The following is a 15,498-nucleotide window of genomic DNA, read 5'->3' on the forward strand; positions in this document are numbered from 1 at the left end:
TGTCAGTTTTTAAGCTTTCCCAAGCCCTGATGGCTGAGTTGTAAGGTAAACTTGCTTTCACAGCTTCTTCATTGAATAGTCTGTGTATTTTTGTGTCTTTAGTTTGTCTTATGTCTCTCTGAGGACGACTGGTAGTTTTGCTATGGTAGATCTTTTTGGCATTGATTCTGCCTTTGTATCTATTTGACTCGGGATACTCAGAGTGCATACACAGAATAGCTTCATCATGTTGTTTAGTGTCTACGTGCCTACCTTTCAAGCTAGTGATGAAGACGAGAACAGTTTCTATCAATGATGTGAAGAGATTAAGAACTTGTAGAAATTAGATCATTATAATACTTGGTGACTTCAGTACAAGAATTGGATGTAATTTTCAGAATTGCCAGGTATTCTGGGCAAGCATAGAATTGGTAATATGAATGAAAATGCCCAGAGACTGTTAGAACTCTGTGCAAGTCAAAATCTATGCATTACCAACATCTACTTATCTGGGAAAATCTCAAGAAAGATATAGTGGAAACATCCAGGATCAGGCACTAGCACCAATTAAATGTAGTACTGACCAGGTGTAACCATCTGAAAGAAATCCTGCATATGAGGCCTTATCATGGTGCTGACTTTGACTTTGATCATGCCTTACTCTGCTGTAAGGAGAAATAGTCTTATAAAAATAAGAATTTTACATTACATTACATTACATTACATTACATTACATGTCTGTCTTGACTGAACTGTGACTTCATTAACTTGAAGTTTGTGGTATGAATAGCTAACAAAAAAAAGAGTTGGTGTTAAAAATCATTTGCACATGATGTTCAGTATTACTGATAATTGTGCTGTGATTTCATTTTGCCCCTTGCAATATATGATGTGTTTTGCTTTGGGGTTTTTTCACAGGAGAGGTGCAGAATAATTTCAGATATATATGTGTGTGTATATATGACCTTGCAGAGCAACATACTCAGTTACCTCAAATACACAAACTTTAAAACATGTTTTTCAATAGCATTGTGAATAAAATACTTTGAACCCGGCTATTCAGATATATTGGTTAATTAGTTATTCATTATTAAATTCATGATGCTGACTTGTAAGGACCAGAAAGGAAACCATGCATGGGGCTCCAGGATCATGATATAAACTCTGCAGATGTAACACAGTGTCTCTACAGACAATGTACTTTAAATAGAACCCTCTGCCTTACAGCCAGCGAGCAGCACAGAGGGACGGGCAGAAATTGTTGATAACAATGGACTCTCTAGTTTGTGCCTTGGCTCAGTAAGTGACTTCCATGTTTACAGCTGTTGTTTTGGAGAGTTGATGCTTTAATGAACTAGAAGCACAAGATTATGCATCTCTTTAAAAGGGTTTGTTTTCTTTGTATTGAAAAGTGGTAAAATACTGCAAGAATAGAGAAGATGGATGGGGAGAATAGTCATGCATATCGTGTCATTGTGTAGACTGGTAGAACTTACTTTTGATCATCTGTTTTACAACATCTCAATGTGGAAACTGATGTTTCATTTAATAAATATAATAGACTAGAAATTGCACAAACTTTCAGACACTTTTTTCATTTACCATCTCCTTTCCTAGAAAGTGGTCACTTGAAAGGTAAAGTATGAAAAATTAGGGTGAAGCATTTAAACTGTTTAAAGAAAATGATTTAGTATGGGACATCATTCTTGTCTTCTGTCTCTGATGATAGTTTTTTCTTAAAACAAATGGCCTCTGAAGCTCAGATGAATAACACAAATAAATGGACTAATTAAGTGGTCTTGATATACCAATAACCTTCTGTTCCCATGTTTAATATAGAAATTTTCTAACTTAAAACAAAGTTCTATATAGAAAGGCCTTGCATTCGCAGGGAATGGGCTAGGCTAAGCTAATACTGTTTCCATCTGTGACTTCTAAAGATTTGTTCTAATTGAGATTCTAAGGATTGCTACATAGATTATTGTTTCAGATATGGTGGTAGTTTGTGAAAACTGGCTGGTTGCAGTTAATGCCAGCATTATATTTAAAGTTATTGACTTGCATTAAAATAACATTAATTTTTTTGTATGAAAAGTTGCTATACTGTGTGCAGGAAAATTATGGAAAAGAGGAGAACAGAAGTATGCTGGGAAGGGAGAGGATCCACACAACAGTTTGTAAATACATAGCTAGTAGTATTGCAGGGGTATGTGTTGTAGCTGTGTTCTTTGGGTAAATATGTATCTTTTATTAGACCAACTCACATGGTTGGAAAAAATTCTTAACAAGCTTTTGGGTATAAATACCCTTCATCAGGCTGAGGAAGCATCTGCAGTTGGTATGTGCTCTTCCTGGATGGAAACCTTGCTAGCCAATAGTGTTAAATATTAAGGTAGCTTTCTTGTTAAAAACCAACTAACCCAAGACAGTCTTAGTGTCCCACAGGGAGAGGGGATGGAGAGAAACTTGGTTTTGGATGTCTTCTAGATGGGTTGTTTTAGAGTTCAATGTGTGTACTTAACTGGTTTTCTGAAGATACTAAGTTCCTTTATAGTAAACTAAACTGGGCCACATGGTCACCCTACACATGCTGCTGGCAAGAAAAGTTTTTTTTTCTTCTTCACTCTTTGTTCTGAAAGCATCGTGCATATTTGTACTGATGTGCATGGTAAATACATTGTTCCTTTGCTTCGCAATAGATACTGAATAGTATCTGAAAAATGGCTTTTGGGTTTATTTTTTTGTTTGTTTCATATGACACTTGTTTTTACCTTTGTCCAGATGCAGCTGGTTGTTGAGTATGCAAGCACTTCCTGTCAAGAATCCATTTCTGTTCATCTCATGAAGGATGATGTTTGCAACACGGTTTCCCAGATACACTCACTGAGGTAAGGAGGGTGGGGTTTATTCCTTTAAAGGTTCTGCTGCTAGCCTGTATCGCACAATCCCCACGCAACACAATGGCTGGTGTTTGAGCTGTTCAGAGCAGGCTGGCAAGGACATTGTTACAAGCCAGATTCAATTTAGGTGCATTAAATAACCTTTACAATAATAGCACAGCTCTGGAGCACAAGCAAGTTCTTAACATTGTCTTAAGTAGCACTTTCTTTGACGTATAAATCCAGCGCTGCTCCCTCAGGCCATCATTAACTTGTTTGTGTACTTGGGCTGACTAGCTTGGCTCCTGCCCAGCACACTCGTACAAATGAGCAAGGCAGCAAGTTGCACCTTGCTGTTTTTTTCCTGTCAGACCTTTTTTATGTCATTATTTCTGCCAGCTGTTGAAAATAGCTTCTCTTTAACATTGCCTTTTAAAGGAGAATTTTTAGGGTCCCCCCCCCCTTTTTTTTTCCCCTTAATTTAAATGTTACGCTAACTAGCTCAGCACAGGAGGCAAGCTGGATAATTCCTTATACAAGCTGAAATACCTCTTCCGCTCCTAGGGTTAGAATTCATTGTATTTAATGGTATTCTTCCATTTTGCTTTAAAGCTGAAGAGGCTCAACTATAACTGGGCTGTCTGAAAGTTCTGTGTAGCAAGTAAGATGAAACATCTGCCACAGAGGTGCAGCAATAGTGCCTTTTCAAGGAACTAGTCTTTGTAAATTCCTCTCTTGAAAGGTTTCCCTTGTAGTACAAAGAAGTATTGCGGTTTTAACAAGATATTCTAACAAGTTTTACATGTCTGTGTAACACCTGATATACTGTTTTTGTAGGGCTACAGTTTGTAGGCCTACAAAAAGAGAGCTATGGACTCAGCTAGGTGGCAGCTGGGACATGGCTCCCTGGAAGCTGATGCCTGCAGGGCTCCTTGACAGCTCCTTGTTCTCCCTTTCTCTCTCCCCATTCAAGGAGGGGGAAGGGAAAATTTAGGATAGTGGAGTGTCTTGGATCTCTCCATATGTTAAAACTGAAGCTTCAACTTTGTTAATGGATCTGAATGTTTGTGGGCAGATCAGTTGTTTGTTGGGATTTTTAAATGTGGTTTTTTAAGGGAAAAAAAATGACCATGTAGTTGGTGGCTTTTTGGTACACTAAAACAGCTGATATAATGGGACAAATGCCACATCTGTTGAAGCCTTATGCATAGCATTAAGTCAAGAAAGTTTTGACATGTATGTAGCAAATTACATTTGTTTTCCATTTCTCTCTACTCTAGATCAGTTTTTCATGAAAGTACCAGTTTTCACTGAGCATCGAAGGCAGCGGTTCTGAACCAGGGGTACATGTACCCCCAGGGGATACGTGAGATATATTTCATACATTGTCTAATGCAGGTCAAAGGGCCTAACAAAATAATTTCCCAGTGAAAGGAGATATGTGAAGTCTCACTCTGAGACCAAGGGGTATGTTGACTGAAGAAGGTTCAGAACTGATGATCTAAGGAACTGCAGCACAGTCACTAATAGTGGTTTACCCACACTTTCCTGTGAGGGTGCTTTTAGAAGCAAGGCAAAAAAAGGGTGCAGAGGTGCTCATAGTGTGCACTTCCAAACACAGGCATTCTACTAGCAGGCCTGTTCTGAATGGAAATGTGAGGGTTTCATTTTGGGCTAGTGGACAGGCACTCTCCCCTCACGTCTTCCAACTGTAGCGGCTGCCAAGTTGATTTAATTTCCAATTTTTTTACCATTGTTATTAGCAGATTAGTCCCTTTTTACCCTTTACCCTCTTTCAGCTGGTCTTTCTTCATTTTACTTTATATTTGCTACTAGCAGAAAAGAGCACTCTAATTGTCTTTCTTCCTGTAGCTATAGTACAATAGACAAATTAGTAAAATTGTGCCAGAATGGAAAACTACTACAGTCACTTTCCTTTGAGTTGAGGAGAATGGAGCATACAGAAAATAACAAGTGACTACCACCTGGGTAACAAAAGAGGCATGCAGTTGCCTTGCAAACACTGCTGTGATTGAAGGGAGCAGATGGAATATCCCTTCCTTGTGATTTAACTGTCAGATTTCTTTTAGCTATAACTTGTGGCTATAGTAACGTATGTGTAGGTGTCTTTCTGGTACTAGGTATGTATTAACTAGTAGGCTGTGTTGGGGCTGGTAGTGGTGACAGTCACATAACACTTCTCCTTATGTGATCCTGGATTAAGTTAAAACTTTGCCAAACTGTGACCATTTTGAAATTTTCCATGTCAGGTATGAGTTTAAGCTTCAGATTTTTGAAACCTTAAGGTAAATTGGTTCAGAAACTTCCAAGAACAGAATTTATGGAAAAAATACATTTTGCTTCAGTTGAAAAGTTTAAGTACCTGTACTTTATACTGTGAGGTGCACAAATATTGATTTGTGGTAGTGCTAGCTCACGTTTGGAGTAGTCGAACTTCAGGACAGCAGGGGCCAGGAGGACTGAAAGGTAAGAATTCCTTTTCCCCTCCCATTCTGGGCTTCCCCACCCTGGGGTGTTAATTACTTGCAGCTGCCTGTGCTATCTGTCCCAAGGGAGCAGGCAGGGAAGGGTTAAGCTACCTGTCTGACTGCTGCTTTTATTGCTAGGCTGCTGTTATTCTGGTCCAGAGAGCAGCAGTGGCCAGGCAGGCAGTTTAACCCTTCCCTGCCTGCTCCCTAGGATAAACAGCATGGGTAGCCACAAGTAAGCAGGGTTTCAGGGAGGGACAGTGAGTGGGGATCTGGAGTGCTGGGTAGGGTGGCAAAAGGGGCAGTGGGCCTGATTTGGGCCAGTGCAGGAGGGGGTTGGATGGGAGGTTTTTCACTAAGGTGTGGCCTAGAGTGGCCGCATCTTAGTGCAATGCAAGGTGGATAACACGGATCAGAGAGAATTCTGCCCTGGAGTGGCGTAACTTAGAGCTTCATAACGAGTGCTTAAAAAAGGGGCAGGCAATTATTTCGGGTGAAGGGTTGCTTACCAGGTTTTGACATGCTGTTGAGGGCTGCATGGGTAGCTCCACCCCTTGCCAGGTGCCTCACCCCCTGGTCACCATCTTGTGGCTAGAAGTCCCTCCCCCTTAACCTCTGACCTTTGCTACCCTACCCTTGCCCCTGGGAGTACTCCTTTGGGGAAGGGCGTGTTTGTGCTGTATATGTAGAAGAGATTGCGTAAAAGTGCAAAATGCAGTCTTACTTGTATATTGTGTGGGGTGTGAATGGGTGTGGGGTTTGTGGGGAGATGTGAGTGTGTGGGTTTGTGGGGGGGGTGTGTGGTATGGGAGCCATGGGGTGCAGAGCAGCTGGCAGGTGGGCAGGGAAGTGGGGAAAGTGGTGGCAGGGGAGGGGGTGTAGTGAAAGTAAGCAGGCATGCAGGAATGTGGTGCTTGTGGGGCCCAGAGTAGGGTGGTAGGAATATGCTGGCAGGGGTTCCCAACCTTTTTATACTGCAGACCTGCAAACTGTTTAATTTAAAGATTTAATTTAAATCTTTAAGTTGAACTTTTATTTGGGGGGTGGAGGGGGTTGTGAGGATTGGATAGATTTGGGGCGCTGGGGGACCCTGCAGGGGAGGGAGCTGCACAGGCGGTGGCCCAAGGGGACCCAGTTAGGGCTGCCTGGGAAGAAGGGGCTCTGCTGCCTTTCCTAGGAGCAAGCGGCAGAGCTGCCTCCCCGTCCTCTGCCCTAGGCATTTCCCTGCCCAAATCCCCCTGCTCCCAGCCACGATTGGGGGCAGAGGGTTGTGCTTGGCCTGGTGCAGGCCCTGGTGCATGGCAGCACCTTACCAAGCTCAGCCATGATGGCAGGAGTGGGTTGGGGCACACAGCGCCAGCTGCCTCCCTCTCAAGGCTGCCCTGCCGTTGACACGTAACTACCGGTGGCAGAAGCCCTGGCTCCCATCCAGCTGCCACATGCCCGCTTGCTCCCAGCCCCGCAGCACAGGCAGCCCGACCCTACATGCCCCACACTGAGCGGTGACGGTGGCAGCGAACAAGGTGCTGCTCAGTATGGGGGAAAAGCAGCTGCTCCCCCTCCCACTGCCAGCACTCCCTGTGGCAGCTGCTCAGAGCCCACTCAGGCCTGTCGTGCTTCTCTGCCATATCCCCAGTGGTAATGGAGAGCTGGCACAGGCAGCCCCGTGTGGGCTCCAAGGAGATGCTGCCTGGAGCACTGGTGGCAGGAGGGGGAGGGGCCACTTTTCCCTTGTGCTCAGCTGCAGTTTGTTCCTCACCAACACTTGCAGCCTGCTCCAGGCTCCAGGCTTGCCTGTCAGGCTGAGTGGCAGCAGGGCACGAACTGCTGCTGTGGTGAATGACAGTGCTCCCCCTTGCTGCCACTGGACAGTGTTTGCTGGGGGAGCCCACACTGCACTAGGCTCCACTGCGGCTTCTTTGCCACCGGGTCTGTGCTGCCCAGTGTGGCTGCTCCACACGGCCACTGCTTCTGCTCTGGGCTGCACAGAGCCACTGGCAAGGGAGCTGCAGCGGAGCCTAGTGCAGAGCAGGCTTTGGCAGACTGCCCAGTGGTGGTGGGAAGTGGGGGCACTTTTCCCCCACACTCAGCTGCAGTTTGTTCGTCACCGTCACTGTCAGCCTGGGCCTTGCCATGGCTCCAGGCTTGCCCGAAGGGCTGAGCGGCAGTGAGGCACAAAGTGCTGCTGGGGCAGGAGAAAAGCGGCCGCTCCTCCTCCCACTGCCAGTGCTCCCTGCGGCAGCCACTTGGAGCCCATGCAGGGCTGCCTGTGTCCGCTCTCCATTGCCACTGCTCTCCCATGGGTGGCGGGGATGTGGCGGAGAGGCAGGACAGCCCTGCATGGGCTCTGGGCAGATGCCACAGGGAGTGCCAGAGGCAGGAGGAGGAGTTGCTTCCCTCCATTTCCCCCCCATGCTGAGCAGCAGCTTGCTCCCCACCACTGCTGCTGCTCAGCCCAGATGGGCAAGTGTGCAGCACATGGGGTCTGGGCTGCTCATGGTCATCTCTGCCTGTGTCATGGGTCTGGGACAGGCAGGGCTGGGAGTGAACGGGGATGCAGCAGCCAGCAGGAGTGCTGGATCCACACCATTGCCCTTGGACCTGAACTGGCAGGTCCCAGAGCGGGCAGCAGGAGTGCAGGGTCCCAGCTGTCTGGGGGTCTATGGATTGGGGCCAGCTCCCCTCTCTCCCTGCTGGCGCAGTGCAGCCCGGTTCCATAGACCCCTGCCAGCCTGCACCCTGCTCTCCTGCCACCCTGCTCTGAGCCCTGCCAGGGCTGGCCCTGGGACACTGGCATGGGCCCCATGCTTCTGCGCACCCACTTGCTTCCACTTCCCTTGCCCCTGCTGCCACTTTCCCCACCTTCCTGCCTGCACCCCCTGCTTCTTACCTGCCTGCTGGGGGCAGGGAGATGCAAACAGTCCCACGGTTCCAGGCCAGAAGCCCCTGCTATTGCAGGAGGCTGCTGAGGCTTCCCCTGGTGGCTGTCATCTTTGACAGACAGTTGGGACAGAGGAATATTAATTTTCAAAATTTTTTTAGGGGCCCCTCGGGCTGGATAGAATGGCCTGGTGGGCCAGATTCATCCTGTGGGCCATATTTTGCCCACCCTGGCTTAAAACCAGTTTTAGGTGTTAAAGTGCGGACAATCAGGGGTTAAGAACTCCAGGAGCCACCCAAAATTACTATCTAACAAGATGCTAACTTTGAAATTCTGGTGAGCTCCTGGTGAGCAGGGACATTAAATTTGCTACTAGTATCATTGTATGTTTGGAACATGCATTTCTGTTTCTGTGATTAAATTTTGGTCAAGCTCTAAACGAGGCATGGGCAAAATATGGTCTGTGAGCCAGATCTGGCCCACCGAGGGGTTTTGTCCAGTCCATGGCAGATCCTTTGGTCCCGTCTGGCCCAGATGTGACGGGCAGTCCAGGCCGTGGTGCATCTGGCCGGTCATGCTGCCCCCAGGCAAGCAGCGAACCTGGGATGGCACAGCCCTGGATTCACTTCCTGGCAGCCCTGGTGGTGGCAGTGGTGGCTCCTCCCAGCTGCCTTTGCCACTGGACCCAGCCCCACAACCCAGTCACCCTGGCTTATCTGCCCGGCACCAACCGCTGGGGCCACACCTGCGCGGGCAGGGCAGGGCATGCGACTGGAGGATGAGATGGGGCTGTGATGGGCTGGGACTGGTGTTCAGGAGCAGAATGGGCAGGTGAAGCTCTGATTGCGAGGCAGTGACTGCGGAGCTGGAGCAGAGCTGAGATCTACTTCCCGCACATCCCAGTGATGGGCACAGGTTCCATGGGCTGCGGCATGTGTTTGGGTGGATTACAGCCTTGTGCTCTCACCACCCCGAGATCCCGAACCTGGCCCCTGGACACAGCTCTCCTCCCGCCATGGCCTCATCCTGTCTGTCTGGATGTGCACATGCCTACATGGGTTCTGGCTGAGACCCTGGGATCACAGGGCAGTGACACTGTGGGGCTGTAGCAGAGCTGTGATCTGTTTACTCACATGCGCCTGCCTGCAGAACTGGTGCCCACCTCAGGGATGTGTGGGCAGCAGATCACAGCTTTGCCCTGGCCCCTGGCCCCATGCTGTCAAAACCCGTGATCCCAGCCCTGGTCCTGCCTGCCTGCCCTACTCCTGAATGCTGCTCCCAACTGCCTGGCTGAGCACCGAGCAGAACCACTTCATGAGCTTTGGTGAGCTAACCTGGCTCATGTCAGGTCACCAAAACTCTCTATGTGGCCCATGGGTTAATTGAAATGCATTGGTGGAAGGAAACTGGGATTGACTGGGAAGGATCCAGAGAAGAGCTAGTGGGGTTTTGGAATAAGGAGCTTGGAGAAAGGGGGAATCAGAGGAGATAAGGATAGTGGGACTGCTAGGCAAGGAAAATGGAGTAGGTGGAAAACCAATTCTTTATGGGGGGGACACTTGGACTAAAATGAAAAACCAAGGTTTGTGTGTGGGAGACAAGGACTGAGGAATGTGGCAAGGAGAAAGTACAAAGGGAATGAGGACAGAAGGAATCAGGCTTAGGAAGGTAAAAAATGGCAGAAGGTTGAGCTCTACAGAACAATCCTTTCTGTTTTATTCCAAACAGAATAAAATCCTGTCCTCAGATCTCAGCTCACGTTTGTGAAACCTGCTGGCAAAGTGTCTTGCTGCCTTCAGTGCTGGTTCACATAGGGGAGTCCAAACTATATTGTGGCTACCATTGATCTTGGATCTGTGTAGTCAATCTGTGTTCCAACCCTGTTGAACTATATAGGTATCAGCCATGCCTCACGACAGATCATCTTCAATTTTCTTTTTAAAAACTTAATTAAAATATTGAATGTTGCAAAGTCAGGTGCTCAGAAGTGCCTCCCTTCTTTGTTGCGCAAGTTAAATGCACACAGCTTTCAACATAGTAGGGGTTACAGGAAAGGAGAGGATGATTTATGACTGGCAGTTGAGCACAGTCCTGGAGATTTGGATTCTATCCTTGCCTGTGCTGTGAAGTACCTGTATGATTGCTTAATCCAGGTGTTTCACAGGGAGCTAGTTGTTGTGCCTTGTGTTCTGGGTGCCTGACTTTGAAACTGACTTGCAAAAGTGTCAAAGTGCTGACGGCTGCAGGTGAAGTCACTGGGAGCTGTGTTTGGAATGGATATGGAAGTCCATATTGCCAAATGTTCTGAAAAATTAGCTCATAGGTATCTCATATTGGCCACCCAAAATTCTCCTTGATTTCTGTACCTCAGCTCTCCATCTGTAGTGGACTGTACCTAACAAGGGTGTTTTGGAAATAATTGTTGTTCATAAAACAGACTTTTGTGGGTCAGGGAGGGAATATTGAAATTAAAGTAACTGACAGGTCACAATTTAAAATCGGGGATTTATCATCAAACAGGAAAATGTTGTTTTAAATATTCTTAACCTTGCTTTGTATTTGCAGTTTTAATTTCTTTAGAGTTGTATTCTCCTTGACTGGTACTATTTCTGGCTAATCTGAGGAATACACTATCTCTACATAGCTATTCACATTTTTAAAGTTTAACTTTTTATTATGGTGGAGCATATGACTGCATCATTTTCTAGATTATCGATTTCTTGTTCATTTGTCAAGTTCTATTTGGATGGAAATTGAATTAAAAAAATAAAGACAAATATTAATAAAAACAATTTTGATGTACAAAAATGTGTCTAGCGCATTTCAAAGTGATGTGTTTGTTTGTTAAATGAAACATTATCAATAAGTTAGTGCTTCTAGTTCTAAAATCTTGAACCAGTAAGCCTTATTCTTTCATGCTGAATCTTTACTTTTATATTGGAAGGGGAAAAACAAGCTTTTCTGCTTTTTATGTTTCTAGTCTTTTTCAGCTTTAAATGATCTAATCATTGAACTGAAGTGGGTAAATAAGCTTAAATGAAGAAAAATACTCTCTGCATTTGCAAACAAAGCTCTTGCTACCATAAAAAGGTTGGTTTTGCACATCAAGCACTTACGCTTCCAGGTGCACAGCTAGTGATTTCCACCCTGCTCCATGCTTTGACTTTCTTTAATCTTTCAGTAGGAGCAAACTATTATGTATCTCTTATTTTAAGTTTTATAATTATTGTAAATTTAGGCTTTGGTGTATATTGTCATAACTTCAGTATTGATTTTGAATATTTATTTTTTAGGAAGGCTTTTTTAATTTAAAAAAAAAAAAAAAAAAAAAAGACGCTGATGTGGGTGGGGGTAGATTTAAAAAAAAACCTTTAATGATCTTGTAGTACCATAATAAGCACCACAGAAGAACTCAGGGGTAAATTTATCATTGCATTTTAAAAGCCACATTTGAATTGTGTGTAATAAATAAGGCATGCAACCGCACATGCAGCAATGAGCAAAATACAAGCTACTGAATTGCTTGTTCTATGTATGCTGTGTGTTCTACACACTGAATGAGGCAGCAGTCTTGCTGGGGGGAAAACTAGGATGCAATGCTAGATTTAAACTGTCATGATGTTTGTGAACACGGGGGCAAATTAAAACGGTCAGGAAACCTTAATTCTGGCATTTCTTGAGCTTGATTTTTATCATCATCATCTTTTAGTGTAGTTTTGTGTGTGAATTGAAAATTAAGTCTAAACAGTAATGGATGTTAATCACATTGCTGAAAATGTTATGAAGTTATGTTGCTTAGCATTCAGACTGCTTTAGTATATATACACATTGTATATGTTGTCTTGGTCATAACTGTTTCCACAGGAGAAGTGTTCACCTCTGGTATACCCCTAATTTCCTAATGCATCAGAAGAACAAAAGAGTTCTTTGCAACACATTTATCTGTTTAGCAACTCTTACTAATCAGGTTCTCTTCTACCTTGTACATAATGTATATTTCAGTAAACACAATGGCACCCTCTACTGATCTTTGGCAAACATTGCTTGCTTTATTTTATATTGTATTATACATTCAGTTTTTTGTTTCTTCAGTGGCTCGGTCTGTTTATCTGCTTATCTAAATACAGTTTTAAGGTGTTTTGGCTTAGGAGCCAAATGTGGATTTGGGGAATTCATAGATTTAATAGATTCATCGATGTCAGGGTCGGAAGGGACCTCAATAGATCGAGTCCGACCCCCTGCATAGGTAGGAAAGAGTGCTGGGTTCAGATGACCTCAGCCAGATGCCTATCTAACCTCCTCTTGAAGACCCTGTCCCCCCCCCAGGGTAGGGGAGAGCACCACCTCCCTTGGGAGCCCATTCCAGATTTTGGCCACTCTAACTGTGAAGAAGTTCTTCCTTATGTCCAGTGTAAATCTGCTCTCTGCTAGCTTATGGCCATTATTTCTTGTAATCCCCAGGGGTGCCTTGGGGAGTAGAGCCTCATTTATTCCCTTCTGTACCCCCATGATGAATTTATAGGCAGCCACAAGGTGACCTCTCAACCTTCTCTTGCAGAAGCTGAAGAGTTCCAGGTAGGTACCCTAGTCTCTCCTCGTAGGGCTTGGCCTGCAAGCCCTTAACCATACGAGTGGCCCTTCTCTGGACCCTCTCCAGGTTATCCACATCCCTCTTAAAGTGTGGTGCCCAAAACTGGATGCAGTATTCCAACTGCAGTCTGACCAGTGACCAATGCAGGGGAAGTATCCTTGGTTCTTCTTTGTCAGAACCACCTCACACCTCTGATCGGCTGAAGGACCCTCATGGCCCCACTCTTCACCACTGACTGATTGCAACGACTGTCTGTCATGCAGCCCTGCCCCTCTCCAGAAAGGAGTGGAGCCACATGACAGGCAGTCCTTGCAGACAATCAGTGGCAAGGTAGGGAAAACGGTAGCAGCCATCACGCCAGCAGTCCTTCAAGCAGGCAGCCCCCTCCCTATTCCCTACCCTGGCAGACTGCCGCAGCACACTGAGGACTCCTGGCTGCCTCTGGGGAGCCACCATTGTATTTTTGGTAAGTCCACCCCCTCCTGGAAGTCCACCTCTCTACCATCCCATTGTGAGATAAAGTGCCGTTAACTTTGCTGATGACCTTGTCACACTGATGACTCATGTTCATCTTGGAGTCCTCTAGGACTCCGAGATCCCTTTCCGCTTCCGTGCTGCCGAGCAGGTAATTTCCTAGGCAGCAGGTGTGCTGGACATTTGTCCTCCCTAGGTGTAACACCTTGCATTTCTCCTTGTTAAATCACATTCTAGTGTGTTCTGCCCATTTGTCCAACCTGTCTAGGTCTGCCTGTAGTTGTTCCCTGCCCTCCTGTGTATCTACTTCTCCCCACAGTTTTGCATCATCCGCAGACTTGGGCAGAGTACACTTCACTCTCTTGTCCAAGTCACTGATGAAGACATTGAAGAGTATCAGTCCAAGGACTGAGCCCTGCGGGACCATACTGCCCATGTCCTTCCAGGTCGATGCCAACCCATCCACCACTACTCCGAGTATGACCCTCTAGCCAATTTGCCACCCACTGGACTGTGTAATAATCGAAGTCACAGCCTCTTAATTTGTTCACCAGTATGGGGTGGGATACTGTATTGAAGGCCTTCCTTCAGTCTGAGTAAATGATATCTACCCCTACTCCTGCATCCAGGTGTTTTGTAACCTGGCCATAAAAAGAGACTAGATTAGTCAGGCATGATCTACCTGCTAGGAACCCATGCTGGTTTCCCCTCAGCATAATTTTTCCTGCTGAGCTCTCACATATATGAGCCGTAATAATCTTTTCAAAGACTTTACCAAGGATGGAGGTGAGACTGACTGGCCTGTAGTTGCCTGGATCCTCCTTTCTCCCCTTCTTGAAAATGGGGGCCACATTGGCCCTTTTCCAGTCCTCCAGGACCTGGCCCATGTGCCACGAGTGCTCAAATATTTTTGCCAATGGCTGTGTAATGACATCAGCCAGTGCCTTCAGTACCCTTGGATGGAGCTCGTCCGGGCCTACCATCAAGCATTGACTACCAAGTTTCAGTGCTTGGTAATCTGGTGCCTTGCTGTTTTCTCTCTACTATCCCATTGTGAGAGTTGTTTTGTCCTTCGTTTAGGAACACTGAGGCAGAGAACTCACTGAGGAGTTCAGCCTTGTACCCCCTGTCTGTCACTAGTTGCTTTTGCCCATTCAGCAGTGGTCCTATACTGCCCTGGGCCTTCCTTTTACTCCCTGTAAGTCTGAAAAACAATTTTTTGTTATCTTTAATTGGTTTGTGGTCCTTGTCAAGCAGATCTTGAAACTTTTAGGTTCTTCCAATATGTAGGAACCTAACAAATTTGTGATTCCACAGATTCTGTGAAATCTGGCACTGGCTTGTGAAATCCAGGTAATGGCTGTGAAATCAGCAAAATCCAAGGGGGCGGGGGGGGGTGGACTTACCAAAAATACAATGGTGGCTCCCCAGAGGCAGCCAGGAGTCCTCGGTGTGCTGCGGCAGTCTGCCAGGGTAGGGAATAGGGAGGGGGCTGCCTGCTTGAAGGACTGCTGGCATGATGGCTGCTACCATTTTCCCTACCTTGCCGCTGATTGTCTGCAAGGACTGCCTGTCATGTGGCCCCACTCCTTTCTGGAGAGGGGCAGGGCTGCATGACAGACAGTCGTTGCAACCAGTCAGTGGTGAAGAGTGGGGCCATGAGGGTCCTTCACCCAATCAGAGGTGTGGGGGGTGGGAGAAGGGTGGCACTGCACTCAGCCTGAGAAATAGCTGCCTGGTTCTGCATTATGCCCCTGAAATCAGGGGGTAGCCTCTGTGAATCAGGTAGATCCCTACAAATATGTCTGGGGTGCCTATTTAGATAGGTTTGATTCTAAGCCTTTACCATTAATTATTTTAAAAGCCATGTTCAAAGGATTTCAATGGACTCTGACCCTGATTATGATCCAAATTTGAACCTAATGAAGCAAGTCTCTTCCATTTCTGTGAGGAACAAACTTGCTTTATGCTGTATCCATATTTGGATTATACACACGGGAGTCAAAGCCTACCTGAAACTCCCTTGAACATAGCCTTTAAACAACTTATGGTAAACTGGAAGCAGATTATTGGAAATAAACTTCTTTCTTACTATTCCCTCTGTAATTGGTATCTGTGTCTAGAGAGTGTTGCATTCTATTTTATCTTTTTGTCTCTGCCAAGAGAACACTGGAAAATAATGCATGGAGACTGGCTTTCCTCTTT

The 15,498-nt window shown here is 45.9% G+C and overlaps 1 protein-coding gene across 5 annotated transcripts in view; it reads left to right on the forward strand.

Moving 5' to 3' along the window:
• The first annotated feature begins 2,763 nt into the window (after positions 1–2,763).
• MPP7 (membrane palmitoylated protein 7) overlaps positions 2,764–15,498 on the forward strand; it is a 243,391-nt gene continuing 230,656 nt past the window's right edge. For all 5 annotated transcript variants that reach the window (XM_019531481.1, XM_019531489.1, XM_019531504.1 and 2 more), the window contains exon 1: positions 2,764–2,867. The gene's annotated coding sequence lies outside the window, so the exon portion shown is untranslated. The remainder of the gene's footprint in view (positions 2,868–15,498) is intronic.

The sequence above is a fragment of the Crocodylus porosus genome, unplaced genomic scaffold (genome assembly GCF_001723895.1).
Source record: "Crocodylus porosus isolate Cpor-Errol unplaced genomic scaffold, CroPor_comp1, whole genome shotgun sequence".
Taxonomy (NCBI): domain Eukaryota; kingdom Metazoa; phylum Chordata; order Crocodylia; family Crocodylidae; genus Crocodylus; species Crocodylus porosus.